A 12,424-nucleotide genomic window follows, 5' to 3' on the forward strand; every position below is an offset into this window, starting at 1 on the left:
TTGTGACCCAGCAGAAACATGAGCAGAATCTGACATCAAACAGAAACAGTCAGTATAAATGTACAGCCTCAACCATGTATTGTTGATTTACTACACATTCCTACTAAACACATTACAAAACCATTATCATTGTTGTGTAATTGAGTAATTGATCGTATGGTGGATGGTATCATTAACTGTTGGTCAAAGTAGAGATAAAAAGATTACTTATCTACTCAGCTTGCCTAAAGACAATAAAATAATGTCATACAAAACAGTTAGTGAAAAATAATCATTGGTCTGGACTGTGAGACTGACCATATAGCTGACCTGTATACCCAGCATCAAGAAACTGAACCTGGCTATATCCTTGGTCCTGTTGGGGGTCCTGGTTGGTGCTCTGGGGATGGACGGGCCTACAGGGAGAGATACATTATTGAAGAACACAGACAATATGTTACTGTATGAATCAACATAGAATAGAGACAGATGTACTCACCAGAATATTCTGTTAGAAGCTGTAAAGAAAAATGCAAACTATTAAATCAGGTCAAGTCATAATTTATTTTTGTATCCAGATCATGACAATAAAACCTAGGAAAATGTAAAACTGTCTTTCCTTTGCTCTTTTTATATCGACAAAGCAGGACCAGGAAGACGGTCAGTAGAACAGCAGCAACAACCGGACCCACAACCACTCCTACTAGGACTGATGTAGAGGATCCAGTTACTACAACAGGAGAGAGAACAGGACAACACCATCAGAATAAATTAAGTAAAGGATGATGGAGCACATAAATAAAACAGCAAAAGGTCCCACGGCACAGACATAATTCAGAAAACCAATTTTAAATTTAAATGATTTGTTATATTACAAAATGTAAAAGTAACAATATATTTTAATATGCAGTACTCCACATGAATGAGTACACCCTAACAGATTTCTCAGAAAAGTATCTGTCTCTTTATAGAATTAATACTTTCTATGGGATCCTATGCAATAAAATATTCCAGCAACTCTGGTTCATTGCCTTTTTGAAAAAAGTGATTTCAGACCATGGAGCAAAAATGTTTATACCCCAATGAAACTTTCAGGAATTAAACTTGGTTAAATGCTAAATTACTAGAATTCCACAACAGATGAGGTTTAACCTGTACAATCTCCTCCCAGTCAATGCTGACATTTATGGCCCCACATGGAAGAGAAATGTCATGTCACGATGGTGTTGTGTTGGAGAGGAGGAACCAGGGGCAGGCAGAGTGGCAGTCGATGATGATCATTTAATAGAAAATAACACACTTAAACAAACAGAAAGAAAACAAAGGGCTGGCTTTGCAGCAAACCGACACTCACCACTGCCGTGAACATATGAAGAGAGGGAACAATAACCAACAAATGGGGGGAGCAGAGGAGAAACATTTAAACACATACTGATGACTTAATTGGGACCTGGTGTGAGTGACGATTGGAGACAAGACAATGAAGGAGTCCGGGGGGAGTTTGTGAACAAATGGGAAACCAGGAAAAGCGATCTTCTCATTACATAAAAATGGTCAGGGCTACAAGACAATTAGTAAAACAATGCTAATCAGTCAGAATACATTAGCAAAAGTTATTAAAATATTGAAAAAGGATGGACATGTGACAAGCAATCTGAGACATCCAGGCCGACCACTGAAGCTAACACCTCCAGATGAGTGTTTTGTCCTGAGAAGAGTTGAGGAAAATCGCCATGCAAGTTCATCACAGTAAATGAAAGCTGTAGAAAGACAAACTGGGGAGACTGTTTCACGTGACACGATACGACGTATGCTGCACAGGAGTGGCATGGAAGGATGTCGTCCACGAAGGAAGACACTGATAAAGACCATGTACAAATAAGACTGTTTAGCATTTGTTCATAAAAGTGAAGAATATTGGGACTCCATCTTTTGGTCAGATGAAACAAAGGTCAATTTTTTAGGAAATGATGGCATCCAAACTGTATGGTGTTTCAAGGGGGAAGAGTGCAATGACATTTGTAAAGCATGGTACCCACACTACCCACAGTAAAGCATGGTACCCACAATAAAGCATGGTACCCACTGTAAAGCATGGTACCCACAGTAAAGCATGATATAGTAAACCATGATTCCCACAGTAAATCATGATACCCACAGCAAAAGCATGGTACACACAATAAAACATGTGGCGACAGTGTTCTTCTGTGGGGTTGTATGAGTCCTGCAGGTGTCGGGGAATTGCACTTCATTGAGGGCATCATGAATTCACAGATGTACTGAGAAATACTGAAATAGAAGATGCTACCATCTCTCCACACCCTGGGTCACTGTGCTCTCTTTCAACATGATAATGACCCAAAATATACAAGACCACTGCTGCATTTCTGAGGAAGAACAGGGTGAAAGTGATTCAGTGGCCAAGTATGTCACCTGACCTCAACCCAATAGAACACCTATGGGGAGTTCTGAATAGACAGGTCCAGCATCATTCTCCGTCCAGCATCCAGGCTCTGAAAGAGCTCCTTCTCCAAGAATGGGAAAAGATAGACATGGCAGTATGTCACCAACTCCACTCCATGTTCAGAAAAGTTGGTGCTGTCTTTAAAAATCATGGAGGCCATACAAAATATTTGATTTGGTAGAATTCGTTGTAGGGTGAACTCATTTTTGCAACACCACATTTGAATAAAATCTTGTAAGGTGTTCTCGCTATGTCTTGCCCTGTTCAGTTCCTTGTTTTACCATGTTTTTTCTTCCTAGTATTGTTCCTGAACACAGTTCACCTCCTGTGACCGGTCCATTAGCACAGTATTTAGTCCTGGCCATTTGTGTTAGTTCTTTGTGAGATATTGTTTCATTTATAGATCCTGCTGAGCCTGTTTTTGGATTGCATTTAGCATCGTTGTAGCCTTCTGTGTGACGACACTTCTTGCCCATTTTTTCTCGCCTTCGATGTAGCCTGTCCCTTCTGTACCGTCACCAGTGATCTGACCTTCTGCCTGTTTTGGAATATGCTTTCTGCCACCTCTGACTACCATGTGTCTGTACTTGGACCAGGATAACTCCCCCAACTACTGGATTTTGGGTGAAAATAGAAATAGCGCTCTTCGCTTGAAACCCACATTACCTTCCCTGTGTGGTATTCATTACAAATATATTATTTTATTATCCTAATGATGTTGGTGACCAACCATTTATGTTCTTAATAAAAGCAATTGTTTAATAACACTTTGCTAATTGTTCTGGTGCTCACTGAGTAATAGATACAAATATTCATTTCATTAGGGGCTGTACTAATTTACGCTGTGTACTGTAGATGACTTTCTGTCTGCATAAAGTATTAACTAATTATTATATGAAAACAGTAATACTCACCAGTAACCTGTATGTTGACTGGTTCACTGTACTGGGTGTAGTAGACAGGGTCTCCTCTCCCAGCTCTACACCTGTACTGTCCTCCATCAGAGACACTGACCTGGCTGAGTGTGTAGGAGGATCCAGAGGTTGTAGCTACTGGTTCAGAGTCTTGTCTGTGTCTGTACCAGTAAAACCTCCATCCAGAAGACTCTACAGTACAGGTCAGTGTCACACTGTCTCCTGTCAATATTTCTTTTTGGTCTGAAATCAGTGTGACGTTCAGCTGATTAACTGGTGGAATAAAATAGGTTTGTTTAGAAACAACACTCTACTACTAACATCACTATGATACAAAGTAACAACACACTACTACTAACATCACTATGATACCAAGTAACAACACACTACTACTAACATCACTATAATACCAAGTAACAACACACTACTACTAACATCACTATGATACCAAGTAACAACACACTACTACTGACATCACTATGATACCAAGTAACAACACACTACTACTAACATCACTATGATACCAAGTAACAACACACTACTACTAACATCACTATGATACCTAGTAACAACACACTACTACAAACATCACTATGATACCAAGTAACAACACACTACTACTAACATCACTATAATACCAAGTAACAACACACTACTACTAACATCACTATGATACCAAGTAACAACACACTACTACTAACATCACTATGATACCAAGTAACAACACACTACTACTAACATCACTATGATTCCAAGTAACAACACACCACTACTAACATCACTATGATACCAAGTAACAACACACTACTACTAACATCACTATGATTCCAAGTAACAACACACTACTACTAACATCACTATGATACCAAGTAACAGCACACTACTACTAACATCACTATGATACCAAGTAACAGCACACTACTACTAACATCACTATGATACTAAGTAACAACACATTACGGATAGAGTTTTAATAGTGAGCTCACCAGTAACACTGATGTGGAGGGAAACACTGAGATGTGATGACTGGGATACTACATTATCATTACTGTCTTTGTGCCACTTATATCTCCAGTCACTGTCAGACCCCACTGAACAGGTTAATACAACACACAGAAGTAACTCACCATTCACAGTGATACTGACTGGTTGACTGATGGAGGTAGATTTGGGTCTGGAGTCTCTCTCTCCCTGACACCAGTAGAGACCCTGGTCAGACTCAGCAGCTCTTTTGATGGTGAGGGTGTCTCCTGTTACTGTGTGTCTGTTAGACTGGGATACTACAGTATCTTTACTGTCTTTGTACAACTTATATCTCCAGTCAATGTAGGACCCAACTGAACAGGTCAGAGTGACTGTCTCACCAGGATACACTGGGTTTGGCTTAACCAAAAGTGTAGCTTTAATCATAGCTGGGAAAACATAGACACAATCTAATGTTTTTTTTTTTTTTTATAAAACACTACCAATCATAATTTAATAATACACTACCAATAATACTTTAATAATACTCTACAAATAATATTGTAATATTATACTACCAATAATACTTTCCAACAAATGATCACCATATTTTCAATAATTATATAAATGAGGAAAAAAGTGATTTGACATTTAATAGTAATTTATTATTATTGGAAGTCAGTAACATGTGATACCTTAGAATAACTTCAGTTAAGCAATTTTATTAAATGTGTTAAACTCACCAGTAACCTGTATGTGGACTGGTTCACTGTACTGGGTGTAGTAGACAGGGTCTCCTCTCCCAGCTCTACACCTGTACTGTCCTCCATCAGAGACACTGACCTGGCTGAATGTGTAAGAGGATCCAGAGGTTGTATTTACTGGTTCAGAGTCTTGTCTGTATCTGTACCAGTAAAACCTCCATCCAGAAGACTCTACAGTACAGGTCAGTGTCACACTGTCTCCTGTCAATAAGTCCTTTTGGTCTGAACTCAGTGTGGCCTTTGGCTTATTACCTGTTGGAATTGGTATGAGTTAAAAGATCCTGTTAACAAACACACACTAATAAAAACACATCTATGCTACCAACCAACAACAAGTTAGTGGTAGAGTTTTAATAGTGAACTCACCAGTGACACTGATGTGGAGGGAAACACTGCGTTGTGACGACTGGGGACGATCTGTTCTTCTCCCCTGACACTGGTACTGACTCACCTGGTCAGACAGAGTGGTGATGGTTTTAGAAGGTGAACCAGGACTCAGTAGTTGTTTATTTCTGTACCACCAGTATGTCCAGTCTGTGTAGTCTGATATGTCACACTGCAGAGTAACAGTCTCTCCAGAATAGAGGAGACCATGAGGTACGACACTCACTGAGGCTGATGGAAGAGCTGTAGAAACATACATATTAATTAAACAAAATACAGTCAGATCAACAATCTTTCCTAAGTATGACATTACCTTTGTATAATGATGTAACTGATGGAGAACAAAAATACTGAGAGAATAAATAGACACATTGAGAGTTAAAGGATTATGTGGGGTTACTGGAACCAGACTGGGATACTACAGTATCATTACTGTCTTTGTACCACTAATATCTCCAGTCACTGTCAGACCCCACTGAACAGGTTAATACAACACACAGTGACTCACCATTCACAGTGATAGTGACAAGTTGACTGATGGAGGTAGATTTTAATCTGGAGTCTCTCTCTCCCTGACACCAGTAGAGACCCTGGTCAGACTCAGTAGCTCTACTGATGGTGAGGGTGTCTCCTGTTACTGTGTGTTTGTCAGACTGGGATACTACAGTATCATTACTGTCTTTGTACCAATTATATCTCCAGTCACTGTAGGACCCAACTGAACAGGTCAGAGTGACTGTCTCTCCAGGATACACTGGGTTTGGCTTAACCAACAGTGTAGGTTTAATCATAGCTGGGAAAACATAGACACATAATCTAATGGTTTGTTTATTTATAAAACACTGCCATCTATGCTTAAACAAAACACTACCAATAGTTATTTAAGAATATACTTCCAGTAATATTATATTAATATACCACCACACATACTTTAATAACACACTACCAATAATAATTTAATAATATACCACCACTAATATTTTAACAATACACAACCCCTAACACTTTATTAATTAACTACCAATAATATAGTGATATTATACTATCAATAATACTTCCAAACATATGCTCACCATATTTTCAACAATTATATAAAATGAGGAAAAATTAATTGATTATTTATGAAAAAACTGATTATGATCACAGAAAAGTAATATTAGTGGTAGTAAGCAACATGTGATACCTTAGAATACCTTCAGTTAAGCAATTTTATTAAAATGTGTTGGACTCACCAGTAACCTGTATGTGGACTGGTTCACTGTACTGGGTGTAGTAGACAGGGTCTCCTCTACCAGCTCTACACCTGTACTGTCCTCCATCAAATACACTGACCTGGCTGAGTGTGTAGGAGGATCCAGAGGTGGTAACTACTGGTTCAGAGTCTTGTTTGCGTCCGTACCAGTAAAACTTCCATCCAGAAGACTCTACAGTACAGGTAAGTGTCACACTGCCTCCTATCAATACATACTTTTGGTCTGAACTCAGTGTGGCCTTTGGCTTATTACCTGTTGGAATTGGTTTGAGATAAAAGATCCTGTTAACAAACACACACTAATAAAAACACATCTATGCTACCAACCAACAACAAGTTAGTGGTAGAGTTTTAATAGTGAACTCACCAGTGACACTGATGTGGAGGGAAACACTGCGTTGTGACGACTGGGGACGATCTGTTCTTCTCCCCTGACACTGGTACTGATTCACCTGGTCAGACAGAGTGGTGATGGTTTTAGAAGGTGAACCAGGACTCTGTAGTTGTTTATTTCTGTACCACCGGAATGTCCAGTCTGTGTAGACTGATATGTCACACTGCAGAGTAACAGTCTCTCCAGAGTAGAGGAGACCATGAGGAGAGACACTCACTAAGGCCATGGGCAGACCTGTAGAAACAGTTATATAAAGACAAACATCACATAACAGTACTTCTAAACAAAGATGTTGCCAAATAAATATAATAAGATAACTAAAGATTGATGCATCGCCCCGATCTACATGATTGACTCTGAGTTTGACAACAAAGAAACAGAATAAAAAAACTGACCTAGAACAGTGAGAGTAATGTCAGTACTTGGTTGTGAAGATGTGGGTCTAGACACTCTGTGTCCTTCACACCAGTACCTGCCCTGGTCAGACACAGATGTTATACTGATGGTGAACGAAGCGCCAGGGTTACTGGATCCAGACTGGGATACTACATTATCATTCCTGTCTTTGTACCACTTATATCTCCAGTCACTGTAGGACCCAACTGAACAGGTCAGAGTGACTGTCTCTCCAGGATACACTGGGTTTGGCTTTACCAACAGTGTAGCTTTAGGCAGAACTGTGAAAACAGAGACACATAACCTAATGACATGCTTATTAATAAAACACTACCAATTATTCTTTAACAAAACACTACCAATAACGCTTGAATAATATATTACCACTAACATTTTAAAAATACACTACCAATGATACTTTAATAATACACCACCCATTATATTTTAATATTACAATACCAATAATACTTTAATAATATACTACCAATAATACTTTAATAAAACCCTACAACTAATACTTTAATAATAAACTACCAATATTATTGTAATATTATACTACCAAAAATACTTTCTGAAATATGACCACCATATTTTCAATAATTATATAAAATTAGGAAAGAAATATTGATTATTTATGAAAAAACTGATTATGATCGCCGGAATTTAATATGAGTGGTAGTCAGCAACATGTGATACCTTAGAAAACCTTCAGTTAAGCAATTTTAATTAAATGTGTTGGACTCACCAGTAACCTGTATGTGGACTGGTTCACTGTACTGGGTGTAGTAGACAGGGTCTCCTCTCCCAGCTCTACACCTGTACTGTCCTCCATCAGAGACACTGACCTGGCTGAGTGTGTAGGAGGATCCAGAGGTTGTAGCTACTGGTTCAGAGTCTTGTTTGCGTCCGTACCAGTAAAACATCCATCCAGAAGACTCTACAGTACAGGTCAGTGTCACACTGTCTCCTGTCAATATGTCCTTTTGGTCTGAACTCAGTGTGGCCTTTGGCGTATTACCTGTTGGAATTGGTTTGAGATAAAAGATCCTGTTAACAAACACACACTAATAAAAACACATCTATGCTACCAACCAACAACAAGTTAGTGGTAGAGTTTTAATAGTGAACTCACCAGTGACACTCATGGGGAGGGAAACACTGCGTTGTGACGACTGGGGACGATCTGTTCTTCTCCCCTGACACTGGTACTGACTCACCTGGTCAGACAGAGTGGTGATGGTTTTAGAAGGTGAACCAGGACTCTGTCGTTGTTTATTTCTGTACCACCAGTATGTCCAGTCTGTGTAGACTGATATGTCACACTGCAGAGTAACAGTCTCTCCAGAGTAGAGGAGACCATGAGGAGAGACACTCACTGAGGCCATGGGCAGACCTGTAGAAACAGTTATATAAAGACAAACATCACATAACAGTACTTCTAAACAAAGATGTTGCCAAATAAATATAATAAGATAACTAAAGATTGATGCATCGCCCCGATCTACATGATTGACTCTGAGTTTGACAACAAAGAAACAGAATAAAAAAACTGACCTAGAACAGTGAGAGTAATGTCAGTACTTGGTTGTGAAGATGTGGGTCTAGACACTCTGTGTCCTTCACACCAGTACCTGCCCTGGTCAGACACAGATGTATTATTGATGGTAAACGAAGCGCCAGGGTTACTGGATCCAGACTGGGAAACTACATTATCATTCCTGTCTTTGTACCACTTATATCTCCAGTCACTGTAGGACCCAACTGAGCAGGTCAGAGTGACATTCTCTCCAGGATACGCTGGGTTTGGCTTTACCAACAGTGTAGCTTTAGGCAGAACTGTGAAAACAGAGACACATAACCTAATGACATGCTTATTAATAAAACACTATCAATTATTCTTTAACAAAACACTACCAATAACGCTTGAATAATATATTACCACTAACATTTTAAAAATACACTACCAATGATACTTTAATAGTACACCACCCATTATATTTTAATATTACAATACCAATAATACTTTAATAATATACTACCAATAATACTTTAATAAAACCCTACAACTAATACTTTAATAATAAACTACCAATATTATTGTAATATTATACTACCAAAAATACTTTCTGAAATATGACCACCATATTTTCAATAATTATATAAAATTAGGAAAGAAATATTGATTATTTATGAAAAAACTGATAATGATCGCAGTAATTTAATATTAGTGGTAGTCAGCAACATGTGATACCTTAGAAAACCTTCAGTTAAGCAATTTTATTAAAATGTGTTGGACTCACCAGTAACCTGTATGTGGACTGGTTCACTGTACTGGGTGTAGTAGACAGGGTCTCCTCTCCCAGCTCTACACCTGTACTGTCCTCCATCAGAGACACTGACCTGGCTGAGTGTGTAGGAGGATCCATAGGTTGTAGCTACTGGTTCAGAGTCTTGTCTGTGTCTGTACCAGTAAAACCTCCATCCAGAAGACTCTACAGTACAGGTCAGTGTCACACTGTCTCCTGTCAATACGTCCCTTTGGTCTGAACTCAGTGTGGCCTTTGGCTGATTAGCTGGGGGTTTTCAATAAGTTTGTTTAGGAAGATTCAGGTCATTAACACACCATTATTTACATGCACCATGACAACAACCAACATAACAACACATTAGTGATGGAGTTTTAATAGTGAACTCACTGGTGACACTGATGTGGAGGGAAACACTGCGTTGTGACGACCGGGGACGAGCTGTCCTCATCCCCCCACATCTGTACAGCTCAGTCTGACCTGTCTTTATGATGGGGATGATGTATCTGATGGTTTTACTTTTCTGATTGGGAAGTGTTTGGTTGTTTTGGTACCATCGGTAGGTCCAGTCTGTGTAGTCTGATATGTCACACTGCAGAGTAATAGTCTCTCCAGAGTAGAGGAGACCATGAGGAGAGACACTCACTGAGGCTGTTGGTGGAGCTGTAGAAACAACAAAAACCAATGAAAAGAAACACAGTCACATCAACAATCTTTCCAAAGTATGATCTTACCTCTGTATAATACTCTGATTTAACTATGTTACACTAAATACAAAAATACTGCCACACACTAAGTGTACACTACTGGCTCAGTATTAAGTGTTTGACAAAGAAAAAGACACAGTGAGAGTTATATGGTTATTTTAATATTGAAGAGGAGTAGGCTTCAAAATGATCTTACCAGTAACTCTGACGGAGTGATTAGGACTAATACGTGATGACTGCTGTCGACCTGTCTTTTTTCCATGACACTGGTACTGACCCGCCTGGTCTGGGAGAGAGATGGTGATGGTTTCACTGGTCTGACTGGGAAGGAGTTGGTTGTCTCTGTACCAGACAAAAGTCCAGTATTTCTGGTTTGATGTGTAACACTGTAGAGTGACATTTTCTCCTGTGATCAGTGGCTCCTGGGGAGAGATTAACTTCACTGAGGCCCTGAGCAGATCTGTAGAAACAACAAACATAAATGTAATTCCATCAGTTCTTGTATATTTTTGTCTCAAACATTCGTATACAAACATCCAGTGATACTGAACAGCATATTGGACACATTTATTTTCACTATCCTTTTATTTAAGGATATTTATTATCATGTAGTTGTTTGTCACCATTTTAAATCATAATAATAACAGAAATCACCCAATTGGCTCTGATCAAAAGTGTCCATACCCTTGAATGTTTGGCCTTGTTACAGACACTCAGGTGAAAATGGCAATTAAAGGTGAACTACCCACACCTCTTGATTTTTTAAATTGCAATTAACATATATATTTATAATGAACCGTATATTTGTTAACTTTGTTCATAGCGTTTATTTGTATGGTCTTCTTTCCAGCACTTGTGACGGTCCTGGGCAGACAGGACCGTTCAGGTTTGTGTTTTCTGTGTGTCCTTGGTTTGTCATGTCCTTGTTTGGTCTTTCCGGTTCCTGTTTCAGTTATTGGGTTTATTCCTTTACCCTGTGTTCAGCCCCCACCTGTTTCTGTTCACCTCATTAGTCTGTGTGTTTAGTTCTTTAGAATACCTTCAGTTAAGCAATTTTATTAAATGTGTTAGACTCACCAGTAACCTGTATGTGGACTGGTTCACTGTACTGGGTGTAGTAGACAGGGTCTCCTCTCCCAGCTCTACACCTGTACTGTCCTCCATCAGAGACACTGACCTGGCTGAGTGTGTAGGAGGATCCAGAGGTTGTAGCTACTGGTTCATAGTCTTGTCTGTAACAGTAAAACCTCCATCCAGAAGACTCTACAGTACAGGTCATTGTCACTCTGTCGCCTATCAATAAGTCCTTTTGGTCTGAACTCAGTGTGGCCTTTGGCTGATTAGCTGTTGGAATTGGTTTGAGTTAAAAGATTATGTTAACAAACACACACCAATAATTATGCATCTTTGCTACAAACCAACAACAAGTCATCTACTCATACTCACTTTAAACACTCACAGTACTATCCCCCCATACTAAACCATCCGGGACTACTTAATACTATCCCCCCACACTAAACAATCCTGGACTAGTTAATACTATCCCCCACACTAAACCATCCTGGACTAGTTAATACTATCCCCCACACTAAACCATCCTGGACCAGTTAATACTATCCCCCACACTAAACCATCCTGGACTAGTTAATACTATCCCCCCACACTAAACCATCCTGGACTAGTTAATACTATCCCCCCACACAAAACCACCGTGGACTAGTTAATACTATCCCCCCACACTAAACCACCCTGGACTAGTTAATACTATCCCCCCAGACTAAACCACCCTGGACTAGTTAATACTATCCCCCTACACTAAACCATTCTGGACTAGTTAATACTATCCCCCCACACTAAACCACCCTGGACTAGTTAATACTATCCCCCCAGACTAAACCACC

The 12,424-nt window shown here is 39.3% G+C and overlaps 1 protein-coding gene and 1 long non-coding RNA gene across 2 annotated transcripts in view; one reads left to right on the forward strand and one right to left on the reverse strand.

Annotated features, from left to right (window-relative positions):
* Positions 1 to 12,424, forward strand: part of LOC105010062 (serine/threonine-protein kinase Nek4-like) — a 717,288-nt gene that overhangs the window by 496,771 nt on the left and 208,093 nt on the right. The window lies entirely within an intron of this gene.
* LOC117593944 lies at positions 629 to 1,410 on the reverse strand. Its single transcript, XR_004575414.1, has 3 exons — positions 1,334 to 1,410; positions 1,132 to 1,156; positions 629 to 709 (listed from the first exon to the last, which is right to left on the reverse strand). It is a non-coding gene; the product is annotated as an uncharacterized LOC117593944 (long non-coding RNA).

The sequence above is a fragment of the Esox lucius genome, chromosome 24 (assembly GCF_011004845.1).
Source record: "Esox lucius isolate fEsoLuc1 chromosome 24, fEsoLuc1.pri, whole genome shotgun sequence".
NCBI classification, from domain to species: domain Eukaryota; kingdom Metazoa; phylum Chordata; class Actinopteri; order Esociformes; family Esocidae; genus Esox; species Esox lucius.